Consider the following 15,325-nt stretch of genomic DNA (forward strand, 5'->3'; position numbering starts at 1 on the left):
CCGGGAGCTACGGTCAATGGGTCTACCGCCGTAACAAGGCAGAAGTCGGTGGATTTTGACCTCAGATCATATCCGGATAGCCTCAGGAAGGTTCATGGACTAGTCTACCGATATATGGTGATGTTCTGGGTCTTCTGTAGAGTCCCGGGAATTACGGTCAATGGGTCTACCGCCGTAGCATGGCTCAGGTCGGTGGATTTTGACCTCAGATCATATCAGGGAGATTAAAGGACTAGTCTACCGATGTGTGGTGATGTTCTGGGTCTTCTGTAGAGTCCCAGAAGTTACGGTCAATGGGTCTACCACCGAAATAAGGCAGAGGTCACTGGGTTATGATCTTAGATCATATCCGGATAGCCTCAGGATGGTCCAGGGACTAGTCTACCGATGTGTTATGATCTTTTGGGTCTTCTGTAGAGTCCCGGAAGTAACGGCCCTGAGGCTATTCGGATATGATCTGAGATCAAAAACCACAGACCTATATCTTGTTACGGCGGTAGACCCATCGGCAGTAACTCCCGGGATCTTACAAAAGAATTATCACATCGGTAGACTAGCCCCAGAACCTCCCTGAGGCTATCCGGATATGATCTGAGGTCAAAAACCTCCGACCTCTATCTTGTTACGGTGGTAGACCCAACGGCCGTAGCTCCCGAAATCTTACAAAACACCCAGAACATCACCACATATCGGTAGACTAGTTACGGCTGTAGACCCATTGACCGTTACTCCCGGGACTCTACAGAAGACCAGGAATATTACCACACATCGGTAGACTAGTCCCGGAACCACCCTGAGGCTATCTGGATATGATCTGAGGTCAAAAACTTCCGACCTCTTTCTTGTTACGGTGGTAGACCCATCGGCCGTAACTCCCGGGACTTAACAGGAGACCCAAAACATCACCACATATCGGTAGACTAGTCCCTGAACCTCCCTGAGTCTATCTGGATATGATCTGAGGTCAAAAAACACCGACCTCTGCCGTGTTACGGCGGTAGACCCATCGGTCGTACCTCCCGGGACTCTACAGAAGACCCAGAACATCACCACATACCGGTAGACTAGTCCCTGAACCTCCCTGAGGCTATCCGGATATGATCTGAGGTCTAAAACTACCGACCTCTGCCGTGTTACGGCGGTAGACCCATCGGACGTACCTCCCGGGACTCTACAGAAGACCCAGAACATCACCACATATCGGTAGACTAGTCCCTGAACCTCCCTGAGGCTATCTGGATATTATCTAAGGTCAAAAACCATCGACCTCTGCTTTGTTACGGCGGTAGACCCGTCGGTCGTAACTCCCGGGACTCTATAGAAGACCCAGAACATCTTCACATATCGGTAGACTAGTCCCTGAACCTCCCTGAGTCTATCTGGATATAATCTAAGGCCAAAAACCATCGACCTCTGCCTTATTACGGCGGTAGACCCTTCAGGCGTAGCTCTCGGGACTCCACAGAAGACCCAGAACATTTCCACATATCGGTAGACTAGTCCCTGAACCTCCCTGAGGCTATCTGGATATGATCTGAGGTCAAAAAACACCGACCTCTGCCGTGTTACGGCGGTAGACCCATCGGTCGTACCTCCCGGGTCTCTACAGAAGACCCAGAACATCACCACATATCGGTAGACTAGTCCCTGAACCTCCCTGAGGCTATCCGGATATGATCTGAGGTTTAAAACTACCGACCTCTGCCGTGTTACGGCGGTAGACCCATCGGACGTACCTCCCGGGACTCTACAGAAGACCCAGAACATCACCACATATCGGTAGACTAGTCCCTGAACCTCCCTGAGGCTATCCGGATATGATCTGTGGTCAAAAACCACAGTCAAATCGCCTACCTCATACTTGTACGGCGTTGAACACATAGGCCTTAACTTGACGAAGTTTCAGATGATCTAGAACATCGTAAACCATGTAAATTTGGTGTAGCTGTATAGCTGACTTCATAATGATTCCAAAACACTATAAATTCGTATAGTTTAGTTGAATTTTTATAAAAATATTGCCCATGTCTCCCATATAGCCAAAATCCCATAAGCCCTGTACCTCGCATATGCAACTCTTGCGACAAAACCGAATCAGGTGGAATGACTCGTATATGCAAAGTTGCATATGCGAGGCGCTCTTATACGAGGTTTAACTGTACACAGAAAGACCCCCCTATTTGTACACGCTGGACGGTATGAATGTGCCCAGTCAAATCAATCCGAATTCTGAAACGGAATCTAATTAGAATCGTATACGAATTCCGTTTCAAACGCAACAACCGGTTCGAACACGGAACCGGTTGTTGCGTTTGAAACGGAATTTGTATACGATTCTAATTAGATTCCGTTTCAGAATTCGGATTGAGTTAACTGGGTGGTAGTTCAGGGTGTGCATGAAAGCTTTTGCACAGTCGATATAAAAGCGCGCGAGCCGAGACACGAACAGGGAGAGAGCAAAGTTCAAAGAGAGAGAGAAAACTCCAGATTTTGCTCTCTCCCTGCTCGTGTCTCGGCTCGCGCGCTTTTATGTCGACTGTGCAAAAGCTTTCATGCACACCCTGAACTACCACATTCATACCGTCCAGCGTGTACAAATAGGGGGTCTTTCTGTGTATTTTTGGATGCGTTGTATGGGAACTCGTGCATGGAGAAATTCGGACAGGTTGGCGGCTGCTTGGGAGAATTTTCATTGACGCTCTATGATACGAATGCGCTTGGCTATTTCATGGTTCCAAGAAGAGTTGGCGTGTTCGTTCAATTATTTTGATGAACATATTTTAATTCTTTCTTTAGAAAGAAATCAAAATGATCACCTGTCCTCTGATACACGGTTAATTTTTTGTTTGATTTTGAACTTGATGTGCAAAAAAATATATTTTTATTTTTTTTTATTTTTGGATATGTTTTAAGGGACATCTAATGCCCAATTTTCAGAAATTTCCAGAATGTGCCAAAAATCTTTGACCGAGTTATGAATTATCGAATCAGTACTGTTAAAAAAAAACGAAATATTGAAAGCAAAAAATTTTCAACTTTTATTTTTCGATGTAAAATTGAATTTGCAAACAAAAATTACTTTAGTGAAATTTTGCTAAAGTTCACCGTTTTCAAGTTATATCGATTTTTAAGTAAGTTGTTGTTTTAATAGTCGCAGTTATTTTTTTTTAATGAGTGCCCATTTTTGTCCACTTTTGAAAAAATATGTTCAAAAAGCCAAAAAAAAAAAATCTCCACATTTTGCTTTTTATAACTTTGTTGATACGGCCCTTAGTTGCTAAGATTTTGCCATGCAAAGGTTTAAAAACAGTAAAATTGATGTTTTCTAAGTCTCACCCAAACAAACCACAATTTTCCACAAGAGACAAGACTAACTTTTCAAATGGTCTAGATTTAAAAAATTAAAAATATTGTTTTCGAAAAGATCGGAAAATTTAACGAATGTAATGCTGTAAAGCACCTCGTCTCCTTTCACCTTGGGTTGGCCACCGGCACCAGGGCCAGTGTTTCCGTGACTGCTTCCTGCATCAGCTGCGGATTGTGGGTCTGTTTTCTTCAGCTTATCCGGGATCGGGACCGGAACCGGCAGCGGAGGGAAATCCGCCCCGGAGAACGACGGTACCACCGGACGCTGTTTGTCCTTCTTCCATGCTGGCGGTTTCGGCTTGGACGACTGGATGAACTGCGCACGTTTGGGGCAACTACGGTCCCTCGTGAGATCTTTTTGGGTTGATTTACTTCGTCTTTATACTGTTCCGTTTTGTGGAACCGCCCACAGTTGTTGCATCGGCTTTTTAGATAACAATTCTTGGCTCCGTGTCCCAGGCGGAGGCAATTCCTGCACTGGGTCACGTTGGGTTGCGTATTCCGGTAGGCCTCCCATCGGACGACGACTGGTCCCATTTTCTCCATTGCACTGAGCTTCTTGAGGTTCGTGGGGTCTTTCTGGGAGTCCTCGCAGAACGACCCGGTGGGATCGTTCGCTTCTTCGATCGTGCGTGTAGAATTGCACTTTGTACTGAAGCAGCAGCAGCTCTCGAACGGTGCTAAATTCCTCCACGGAAAAACACGTCATCTTTATTCCGCTCCGGGTCAGCTTGTACTCCGGTTTCACTATGCCACAGGGCCATTAAATCCAGAAATCTGTTGAAGCCCAAGTTCGTTACCACCAGAGGTGGTTGCTTTTGTTTACCGGCAGATTTTCTGGGTTCTGGAACCGCCGGGGCGTCTCCTCCTCCTGCTGCACCGGCATTGTTGTTGTTTTTGTCGCCCGCTAGCGCGCTGAATTTATTGCTGTTGAGCAGGGTCTTCTCAACTTTTTCTCCTTCGATGACGATTCCAGTGACCTCGCTGGACTTCTTCTGCTTCTTATTCCCGCGGACGGGCCTAAAATCTTTCTCCTCGGAGGATTCCTCCACCTCCATCCGTCTAAAACTTCCAAGCACGCGAGATGACAGCACGAGCAAAACACGTCTTAACTTGTCGCTGGCTGGCGACTGAGTGTGATCCAGTATCATTCAGGCCCTACCGCTTAGTGCATCTCCAGCGCGGGTAGCAAACATCGAAGCAAATCAAATTTGCACCCGACGTCAACCCCACCGCGGTACCTGTCACGGAGCAAATTTGCTCTCAGTTCTTCGGGATTTCACTTTTGCTACCCGTTATTCTGCTGGTTTGCTACTGCGGCAAATAGAATGATGCATGGAAAACTGAATCATGCACGGAAAAAAATTTAAATTGTTTTTTATGTATAAAAAAACAAAAAAATTACAAAATAAAAAAACAAACAATAAAAAAGTTGAAATTAAAACAAAAATAAAAATTTTAACAAAAGTAAAAAAAAATAAAAACATAAAAAAATTAAAAAATTAAAAAATAAAAAAAATGAAAAAAATTCAAAAAATTAAAAAAAGTTCAAAAAAAAATTAAAAAATTTAAAAAGAATATAAAGTTAAAAAAAATCTTAAAAAAATTAAAAAGTATTTTTTTTAAATTAAAAAATAAATAAAAAAAATGGAAAAAATAAATAAAAAATTTAAAAAATATTAAAATTTAAAAAAAATTAAAAACATTTGAAAAAAAATAAAAAAAATAAAAAATTTAAAAAATTACAAAATATAAAAAAATTAAAATAAAAAAAAAATTTAAAAAAAAACTAAAATATTTAAAGAAAATTAAAAAAATCAAAATTAAAAACATTTTTAAAAAATCAAAAATAAATTTAAAAAACTTTACTTAATCCACCCTTAGGTGGTTGGTGCCTTCCTCACATTTAGAGGGTAATGCTATCCAAAACAGATACAAAAGGGCGGACCTTTCAATGTTCTATCAACTTGGTTCATTATTCATACCATCAGATTTGGTAGTCAGATCTTCATAATTCAGGGCACTTATGTGCTTATAACTTTTGATAGGGTTGTCAGATCTTCAAACTTTTGAACTCGTTGGAAAGGTCTTTCAAATACCTTTCTAACAATGTATATTATGACGGGGTTTCTTACAAAAACCACCCTCTTTACAATCTTCCGGACTTTTGTTAGAATCGTTTTTTTAGCATAACTTTTGAAGTACTTTACTAAACTTTATAATTTTTAATAGCGACTTATGGGATTCCTAGACGGATCGAATGAGACCAATACGGTCCAAATCGGTTCAGCCAGTGCCGAGATAATCCAGTGCAATTTTTTTTGATCAACATCCCACCACACACACAGACATTTGCTCAGAATGTGATTCTGAGTCGATAAGTATACATGAAGGTGGGTCTAGGAGGTCCAATTAAGAATTTCGTTTTTTGAGTGATTTTATAGCCTTTCCTCAGTAAGGTGAGGAAAGCAAAAATGAAAAAAAAATATTAAAAATTTAAAATTTTAAAATAATCATAATTAAAAAAAAGAAAAAAAATCTAAAAATAATTAAAAAATTAAAAAAAAATATAAAACATTTAAAAATTAAAAAAGTAACTTATTAAAAGCTAACAAAAATAAAAAAAAATTCAAAATATTTAAAAAATTTGGAAAAATTAAAAAAAAATAACGTTTTGATTAAAATATCTGAGATCCGGCCTTTTTTGTATTTTTAAATTTTTGAATTTTTGTATTTTAGAATTTTAGAATATTTAAATTTTCGAATTTTTGACTTTTTAATTTTTTTGAATTTTTGAATTTTTGGACCATACACAAGAGAAGACATACACAAATCTCTGTATTGCTGAATTTTTGTATTTTTGTAGTTGTGTATTTTTGAATTTTTAAATTTTGGAATTTTGGAATTTTTGATTCGTTGAATTTTTTAATTTTTGAATCATACACAAGAGAAGACATACACAAATCTCTGTATTGTTGAATGTTTGTATTTTTGTAGTTGTGTATTTTTGAATTTTTAAATTTTGGAATTATGGAACTTTGAAATTTTTAAATTTTTGAATTTTAAAATTTTTGAATTTTAAAATTTTTGAATTTTTGAATTTTTGAATTTTTGAATTTTTGAATTTTTGAATTTTTGAATTTTTGAATTTTTGAATTTTTGAATTTTTGAATTTTTGAATTTCTGAATTTTTAAATTTTTGATTTTTTAATTTTTTTAATTTTTGAATTTTAGAATTTTTGAATTTTTCTGGAGTTTTTTTTTTTGAAAAGGTCCAATAAACCAAATTTCCAGGTTTTGCTTTTTGGGTGTTTTTGAAACCGCCTTGAGTCAGGGGTATTAAAAAACACCCAAAAAGCAAAATCTGAAAAATTGGTTCATTGAACTTTTTTTTAAAAAACTCCAGTTTTGAATTTTTGAATTTTTAAATTTTTGAAATCATGAAATTTTGAAATTTTGAATTTTTGACTTTTTGAATTTTCGAATTTTTGAATTTTAATTTTTTTGAATATTTGAAAAAAAATAAGCTATTTAAACGCATTTTTTAATTTTTGTATTTTTGAATATTTGCATTTTTGAATTTTAAATTTTTTAAATTTTTAACTTTTTAAATTTTTGAATTTTCAAATTTCTTGATTTTTAATTTTTTGAATTTTTTGAATTTTTGACCTACACAAGTGCAGACATACAAAAATCTCCGAAACACGCATTCAAAACTTTGCCCCCGGCTTGCCGGTACTTGTCGGGTATCAGAAAATGAGTACCCGACAGGTACCGACACATATTTTTCTTCTACAAATGAACTTGAGATCAAATTTGATACCTGCTTTGCTACGCGCGGTGGGAGACTCGGGGGCAAACTCGAGAGCAAATTTGGTGGGAATCAAATCGGGTAGCAAATGGTTTAAATTTCGACATTTTCTAAAAATGGGAAATTAAAAATCTTGAAATTTTCAATATTTGGCTGTAATTTACAAATTCAATTTTTTGAAGAAGTTTTAGGCTTTGCAAAATAAACTTTTTCTCACCCCTAGAGCCGTAACCAGTTCACCAAAAATCCATTACCTTCAGAACATTGTCCATCACTTGTCGGACAAAGCCCCACCGTAAAAGGGCCCTTAATCCCCAGCAGGTCCTTGACGTATGGCACCCAGCCGCGGGGCTTCGACTATCAATTTCCACTGGCATTTTTTTCATACTTTTCCTGAAACTCTTGGACGACCATTGACGAGTGTGCCAGAAAGCTAGTTTGGCGGAACGTGACTTTCATGTTTGGCGCGTGAGTCAGTAAGAAAAAGTTCCCGATCCATATTCAATGCGCATTTTTTTGACGAACCAGCGCTAGGGTGCTCTGGATTGGACCGTGTGTGAATTTTGGGTTTGGTCGGCCGGATTGATGGAAAAGCTCTGTTATCGACTCTGCTGCCGACAATGAAGCTGTTTGCTTCATCGACTTCACTCTAGCCTGCGCTGCTGCTTGCCGGTTCCAAACGAGTAACTCTCACGAAAAATAGTGAACTCGCATTCGGACGAACACAACAGCGCACAAACCACACCAGGGTGATTGATTGAAATTTGATGAGTGGTATAGTTAGCGAAAGCTCAGCAATTAGGTTCGAATTAATAGATCGGAGTTAGTTTGCAGATTCATTAATTTTCCTGGAATAGCTTGAATTCGCTTCGATTTTGTTCCATACATTTGTCTATTTAAAACAAAAAAAAAACACCCTCGTTTTCCCCGTTATTTCGATGACCCGAGCCGGAAGCATCAACCGTTCCAATCTCAACCTCACTCAATTCGTGCCGCCACGTTGTTTTCACCCCTCCCAAAGGAAACGGTCGATTTGGCACTAATCACAGCCTGCCATGCTTTTTCAACCGTGCCCCGCCTGCCCATCGACGAGCTCTGTCAGTCAATTTCCCATCTAACAAAAAAAAAAATCCACAACAAAAAACATCCGAGAATCAAAAATCGCCCCAACCCCAGAGGCTGTACGAGGTGTTGTTTGCAATGGCAGGTCCTTCGGGAGGTTGTGAAGGTTGCGTCCTGAAATCGGGGGAGGGATGTAAATTTGCCACCCATCTGTCAATCATCAATCACGTGCGATGAATGTCGAATGAGTGCTTGCAGGAGAGAGGTTGTTCGGCGAAGAGAAGGGGTGACGGGGTTGACAGTTATTTCACAGTTGGGTTTTTTCTGCGTTTATTTTTTTATGTTTAAAGGATCGAAAACATGAACAATACTACGGTAGAAATGATTGTTTATCAACCTAAAAAAAAATACATGTTTTGGTTTTTTGAATAAATCTGAAAATTGTTTCTAAATTAGAGATTTGTAAAATTTTCGCAATTTTCTAATTCTTTTTAGAAAGTTTAACAAATCTAGAGAAACATTTGAAAAGGGCGCATAAGCATTTCGACAGCCAGAACTGTTTTTTTAAATTCCGAGCCGGCAGGAAACTATTTAACAAAACTTGCAGCTTTAAAAGGTTGCTGGGAAAGCCAGCTATTGTTTCACAATCTGAGTTGTGTGAACAAGTTACATGTTGTCTCGGAATCTTCAAAGAAGTTCCAGCTGTCAAAATGGTTTTGCGCCCTTTTCTCGTGTTGCTACATTTTATTTCGTGTTTCATTTTTTTATATGGAACACGAAAAAAACATAAAACATAAAACATAAAACATAAAACATAAAACATAAAACATAAAACATAAAACATAAAACATAAAACATAAAACATAAAACATAAAACATAAAACATAAAACATAAAACATAAAACATAAAACATAAAACATAAAACATAAAACATAAAACATAAAACATAAAACATAAAACATAAAACATAAAACATAAAACATAAAACATAAAACATAAAACATAAAACATAAAACATAAAACATAAAACATAAAACATAAAACATAAAACATAAAACATAAAACATAAAACATAAAACATAAAACATAAAACATAAAACATAAAACATAAAACATAAAACATAAAACATAAAACATAAAACATAAAACATAAAACATAAAACATAAAACATAAAACATAAAACATAAAACATAAAACATAAAACATAAAACATAAAACATAAAACATAAAACATAAAACATAAAACATAAAACATAAAACATAAAACATAAAACATAAAACATAAAACATAAAACATAAAACATAAAACATAAAAAATAAAACATAAAACATAAAACATAAAACATAAAACATAAAACATAAAACATAAAACATAAAACATAAAACATAAAACATAAAACATAAAACATAAAACATAAAACATAAAACATAAAACATAAAACATAAAACATAAAACATAAAACATAAAACATAAAACATAAAACATAAAACATAAAACATAAAACATAAAACATAAAACATAAAACATAAAACATAAAACATAAAACATAAAACATAAAACATAAAACATAAAACATAAAACATAAAACATAAAACATAAAACATAAAACATAAAACATAAAACATGAAACATGAAACATGAAACATGAAACATGAAACATGAAACATGAAACATGAAACATAAAACATGAAACATGAAACATGAAACATGAAACATGAAACATGAAACATGAAACATGAAACATGAAACATGAAACATGAAACATGAAACATGAAACATGAAACATGAAACATAAAACATAAACGTAAATTGACTCAAAACATAAATTGTAAATGACAAAACGAAAAATTTAGTTTTGAGTTTATTTATATTAGTAGTCGACGGATGTGCGACAAAAGGTCAAAAGCCAAAAGGTCGAAAGACTTATGGTCGAATGGACAAAAGGCCGAATGTGAAAAAATTGAAGGAAAAAAATATATTTATAAAATTCTAATCAATTCTTGAAAAAAAATTCTTACAAACAAATCTGATTTTTTTTTTCTGCGAGTTTATCCTTAGTTTACCAAACCATTTTTTAAAGGAGATATCCAATCTTTCAAACATGAACAGTTCATCGAAAATAAATTTGACTTTTAACATATTTTTCAAGTTTTATTTTATTTAAAAAAAATCTTTTCTTCTTTGTCGTAATATTTTTGTGATATTTTCCTTTCTTTCAAACATGAGCAGTTCTTTGAAAAAAAGTTCGACTTCTTAAATATGTTGAAAGTTTTTTTTTTATTTTTTAAAAACATTCAATTCTTGATTGACAAAATATTTTTGTGAGTTTTTCCATTCTTTCAAATTTGAGCAGTTCTTCCAAAATAAAGGTCGTCTTCTAAAATATTTTTTAAGTTTTTATTTTAAAAACAACATTTTCTTATCTGTCGTAATATTTTTGTGGGTTTTTCCATTTTTTATTTTAAGAGCAGTGCTGTGACAAAAATTTCGACTTCTAAAATATTTTGGAAGCTTGTTTTTTATTTAAAATAAACAACCTATTCTTGAATGTCAAAATATTTTTGTGAGTTTTTCCATTGTCTTAAACATGAGCAATTCTTTTAAAAAAAGGTCGACTTCTATAATATTTTTGAATTTTTTTAAATTATTTTTTTTAAGTTTTTATTTTATTTAAAAAAAACATATTCTTGACTGTCGTAATGATTTTGTGATTTTTTTCATTCTTTCAAATATAAGCGGTTCTTTTAAAAAATACGACTTCTAAAATATTATGTAAGTTTTTGTTTTACTATTAAAAATCGTTGGAATATTTTATAGACTTTTACATTCTTTCAAATTTAAACAGTTTCGAAAAATGAAAAAAAAATTCTTCTCAAATATTGTTGCAAGTTTTCTATCCTTTTTCAATCTATCTTTCATGAACACAATAGATCCTAAGGAAATTCTTCCCCCCCTTTCAAAAAGTCTCCAACAATCCGGGGGCAAGTTTTTATTCTGAAGACCTCTAAATATTTAAATTAAAGAAAATTGTTTTTTTTTTTTTTTTTTTTATTTTCGATTCAAAGAGGTTTTATTTAACATAGTTCCGATAGTTTACAATTTGTTTTTTCTAGTTTCGGGATCCTGTGCTTTTTCGATGTTTATAATCGTCTTTATGTGTGGGGTTTGTTCAAATTTTAAAAGATGTTCAAAACATTTTTAAAGTACTTTGCAAAAACTGCTTTGTTATTCCATCGAGCGTCGCGTATTTCTTTTTTGAATTTCTCTAGGCAGCCCATGCCATCTAATCCGTAATTCATTAGATTAAATCTAATTGCTTCACAGACCAGCCACAGACCCGCATTCTTTTTGTAGCTTTTTGAATTAAACTGTAATGCTATCAATTCTTCAGGATCCCTGGTGTTTATTCTAATCCGAACGATTACAAGGTTTTTTATCCAGTTCCAAATCACAGTAGATTTATCGCATGATTTAATTCGATGAGTTATTGTGTCAAGATTACCACATAATATACAGTTTGGAGAATCTATTCCAGCTATTTCATGACGAAACATTTTACTTCTGGTTGGAATAAGTTCATTTAAAAGTGAGAAAAGGTATGTTTTTGTATCAGATGATATAAATTTTTTATCAAGATTTTCAAAAATTAAGTCCCATTGAAGATTTTGCATTTCTGTTTGCATACGTGGCTTGATACTCATTTGATCAATAAAATAATTATTAAATAATTTACTCGTGTTCAGCACTGTTCGAGGTTTTAATTCAATAGCAAGATTAATCCATTCTCGCGCATTTCTCGTTATAGCACGGTTGTTACTTTGCGCAATCATAAACTCATCAACCGAGGAACCAGAATTCGTTTTGAAAAATAAGATATTTTTAATAAATAAACTTTTACATTTTGCTTCTACGTCTTCCAATGCAAGACCTCCTTTATAAATCGGAAGGTACAATTCATTCTTTGCAACGCTATAAAAGTAACCTTGCCAAAGAAACTTAAAACATATTCTTCTTATCTCAGCTATATGTTTGTTATTTGGCGGAAAAATTTGAGCGATGTACCATAGTTTAGAAAGGACGTATGTATTTAAAATAAATGCTTTTTGAAAAAGGTTTAATTTACGACGATGATGTAGTGAAATTGTATATTTAAGTTTGTTGATTAGGTCTTTATAATTTTCTGAAATTGTTGTGTCAAAATTACGATGGAATATTATGCCTAGAATTTTCAAATTATCAACTTCTTTTATCTGGTGTGGCCCTGAACTACAGTTGTTAAATCTCAGAAACTGAGATTTAACGGTGTTGATTTTGATTTTAGCATAAATGCTAAAGTAGTTAATCAGTTCTAGGGCCTTATCAAACTCATGATCGTTTCTAATGAGTAAGCTTATGTCATCTGCGTAAGCTATTACTCTTACAAAGCAATCGCCTATCAAACAACCTTTAACCGACTCAAAAAGCATACGAATCAAGGGTTCAATGTATAAACAGAAAAGAGCCATACTCAATGGGCATCCTTGCCGAACTGAGCATTCAATTTTGAAAGAATCTGTAAAAAAACCGTTGAATAAAACTTTAGACGTTGCATTTTGGTAGAGACGACTAATGCAGCGAATAAAACTATCAGGAAGTCCAAACTTTTTCAATATTTTCCACAGAACTTCATGATCCACGCTGTCAAAAGCTTTTTCCAGATCGATACTAAGTAAAAGATTTTTAAAATGTTTGGTCTGTTTTGATTTGATCAATACATTTCGCAATGTTCTAAGAACGTTAACACAGGATGTCTCTGAGATACAAGCTGACTGTCCAGGGCCAATCAGTTTCTTCATCATGGGTTGTAATCTATTCCAAAGAATTTTAGTAAAGATTTTATAGTCAGTATTAAGCATGCTTATGGGTCTCCTATTGTTAAGGTCATGAGGATCACCTTTTTTAGGGATGAGTGAAATTATTCCGGCTGAGAAATGTCCTGGTGGGTATTCGTTATTTACAAGATAACCATTAAATAAGTTCAACAGGTCTGTATTTAAAACATCAAAGAAAGTCTTATAAAAATCATAGTTTAATCCATCGGGTCCTGGTGAAGAATTATTAGAAGCATTGAAAATAGCATCTTTAAGTTCTTGTAATTCTATTGGTTTGGAAAGGGCATCCCGTTCGGCATCGTTCAGCGTCTTTGTGATATGCTCCAAAATATCATCATTATCTGATCCACTTTCAGCTCGTTTACAAAAAATGTTCTTAAAATGGTCAAAGATCATTGATTTTAGTTCTGATGTTTTTGAAGTAACTTTGTTATTTATACGTAGACTGATAAGCTTTGATGGCGTTGAATTTTTTATTCTAGATGTTATTTGATAAATACTTAGTTTCTCATTTTCAATTAAATTACTAGTTCGAAAAGTATAGCGATAAAATTGTAATTTATTTTGCTCTATTTCCATTAATTTTGATTTAACAATTTTCATTTCAGAACAAACATTCTCTCCTTCTTTTTGCTTTTCAAAAAGTTCATTGAGACAACGATAGTAAAAGCTTTTCTCTCGAATTGTTTGTTGATTACTTTCAAAGCTAATTTTTTTGAAGAAACTTTTTGATTTTGTTTTCATTACTTCATTCCACCAATAGCATAAGTTTATAAAAGAATTCCGATTTCTTAGTCCATTGTACATTGCCGTGAATTGCGTCAAAATATCATTGTCATTGAGAAAAAAGGAATTTAGTTTCCAGAAACCACGACCTATAAAAATATTAGGAGCATTGTCTTTTAAATTGAGTTTAACAAGTACGCCATGGTGATCAGAAAAGCTTAATGGTAACGTTTTAATACAAGATATTTGATTAATAAATTCATTCGATGCATAAAATCTGTCTAAGCGTGATTTGGATGTACCTCTAATAAATGAAAAGTTAACTCGTGATTTCAATATGGTTTGTTCAACGTCTTTCAATTCTAGTCCAGAGATTAAATTTTGCAGTCCTTTGCAATAATTCTTAACTACTCCATTCATGTCTTCAGCCAAAAGTATACAATTAAAATCACCAACTATGACATTTTCCTTGCCATGCGCAAGATGAATCAAAATGTCTTCATTAAATAACGTGTCTCTTTCCTTTTTCTGGTTGCTTCCACTATGTGCATAAATATTTATATAGTTAATAGAGTCAACGCAAACGGATGATATTCTTCCGTTTTCATTTAAAATTATATCAGAATATTGTAAGTTATTTCGTAAAAGAATTCCAGTTCCCTTATTATTAGCGCTAATATTTACAATTGCTGTATGCGAATTCAGGAATGCAAAATTTTCAAATGATAGTTCTTGAATAAAAATAATGTCTAAGTCGTTGTTCCATATAAAATCTTTAAGTAGTGATTTCTTCACATCGGAATTGATAGCATTTAGATTAGCGGTAGCAATATTACGAACTAGTGGCATAAGTGGCTATTGAAATTCGAAAAAGTTTGATAAAATTGAAAGCAAATCATCGGAACCGGATTGTACGCACAATATTTTGAACATCTTTACCTCCTCTTTGTTTTTTTACGTTTTTTTACCCACACACACACACATACATTCGTCTTCTCTTACACAGTTGCAGATCATACCAACTACCATTCTCCTCCTTTTTCGCACGAACTATCCTCCTTCTCCATCATCACTTAATCTACTTGCGTGGTCGACCCCTTCCCTTCCCCCCCTTTCCCCCCTTTCCACCCTTCCCCTCTTTCCCATTCTTCCCCCCGTTTCCCCCAGTACCTTCAGGCCGGATCAGGCTGCGAGAGCGAGAACGGTTCTCCAACTGCTCGAGTACGTTGCGTGAACTACTTCGGGGCTTACGATGCTTGTCGCCGCCGAGATCGGGCGATTCGTCAGCGCCGGATTCCTCCTCTCGCTCATCTTCATCGTCGTCGTCCATCTCGCTGTCGTTGCCTGCTTCTTCCGGCGTCGGCGAAATTCCGCGATCGGGATCGCGCGGTTGTATTGGTGGCTTGTTTTGTGGTGTCAGCGTGGTCATGTCGGTTGGTAGTGTGAGATCAGTTGCGTTGGCTGCGATCGCCCCTGCGACGATGGC

The 15,325-nt window shown here is 35.0% G+C and overlaps 1 protein-coding gene across 1 annotated transcript in view; it reads left to right on the plus strand.

The window, feature by feature from the left end:
* LOC120429944 (nuclear pore membrane glycoprotein 210) overlaps positions 1–15,325 on the plus strand; it is a 41,478-nt gene that overhangs the window by 23,864 nt on the left and 2,289 nt on the right. The gene's annotated exons all lie outside the window — the stretch shown is intronic.

Source organism: Culex pipiens, chromosome 3, assembly GCF_016801865.2.
Source record: "Culex pipiens pallens isolate TS chromosome 3, TS_CPP_V2, whole genome shotgun sequence".
NCBI classification, from domain to species: domain Eukaryota; kingdom Metazoa; phylum Arthropoda; class Insecta; order Diptera; family Culicidae; genus Culex; species Culex pipiens.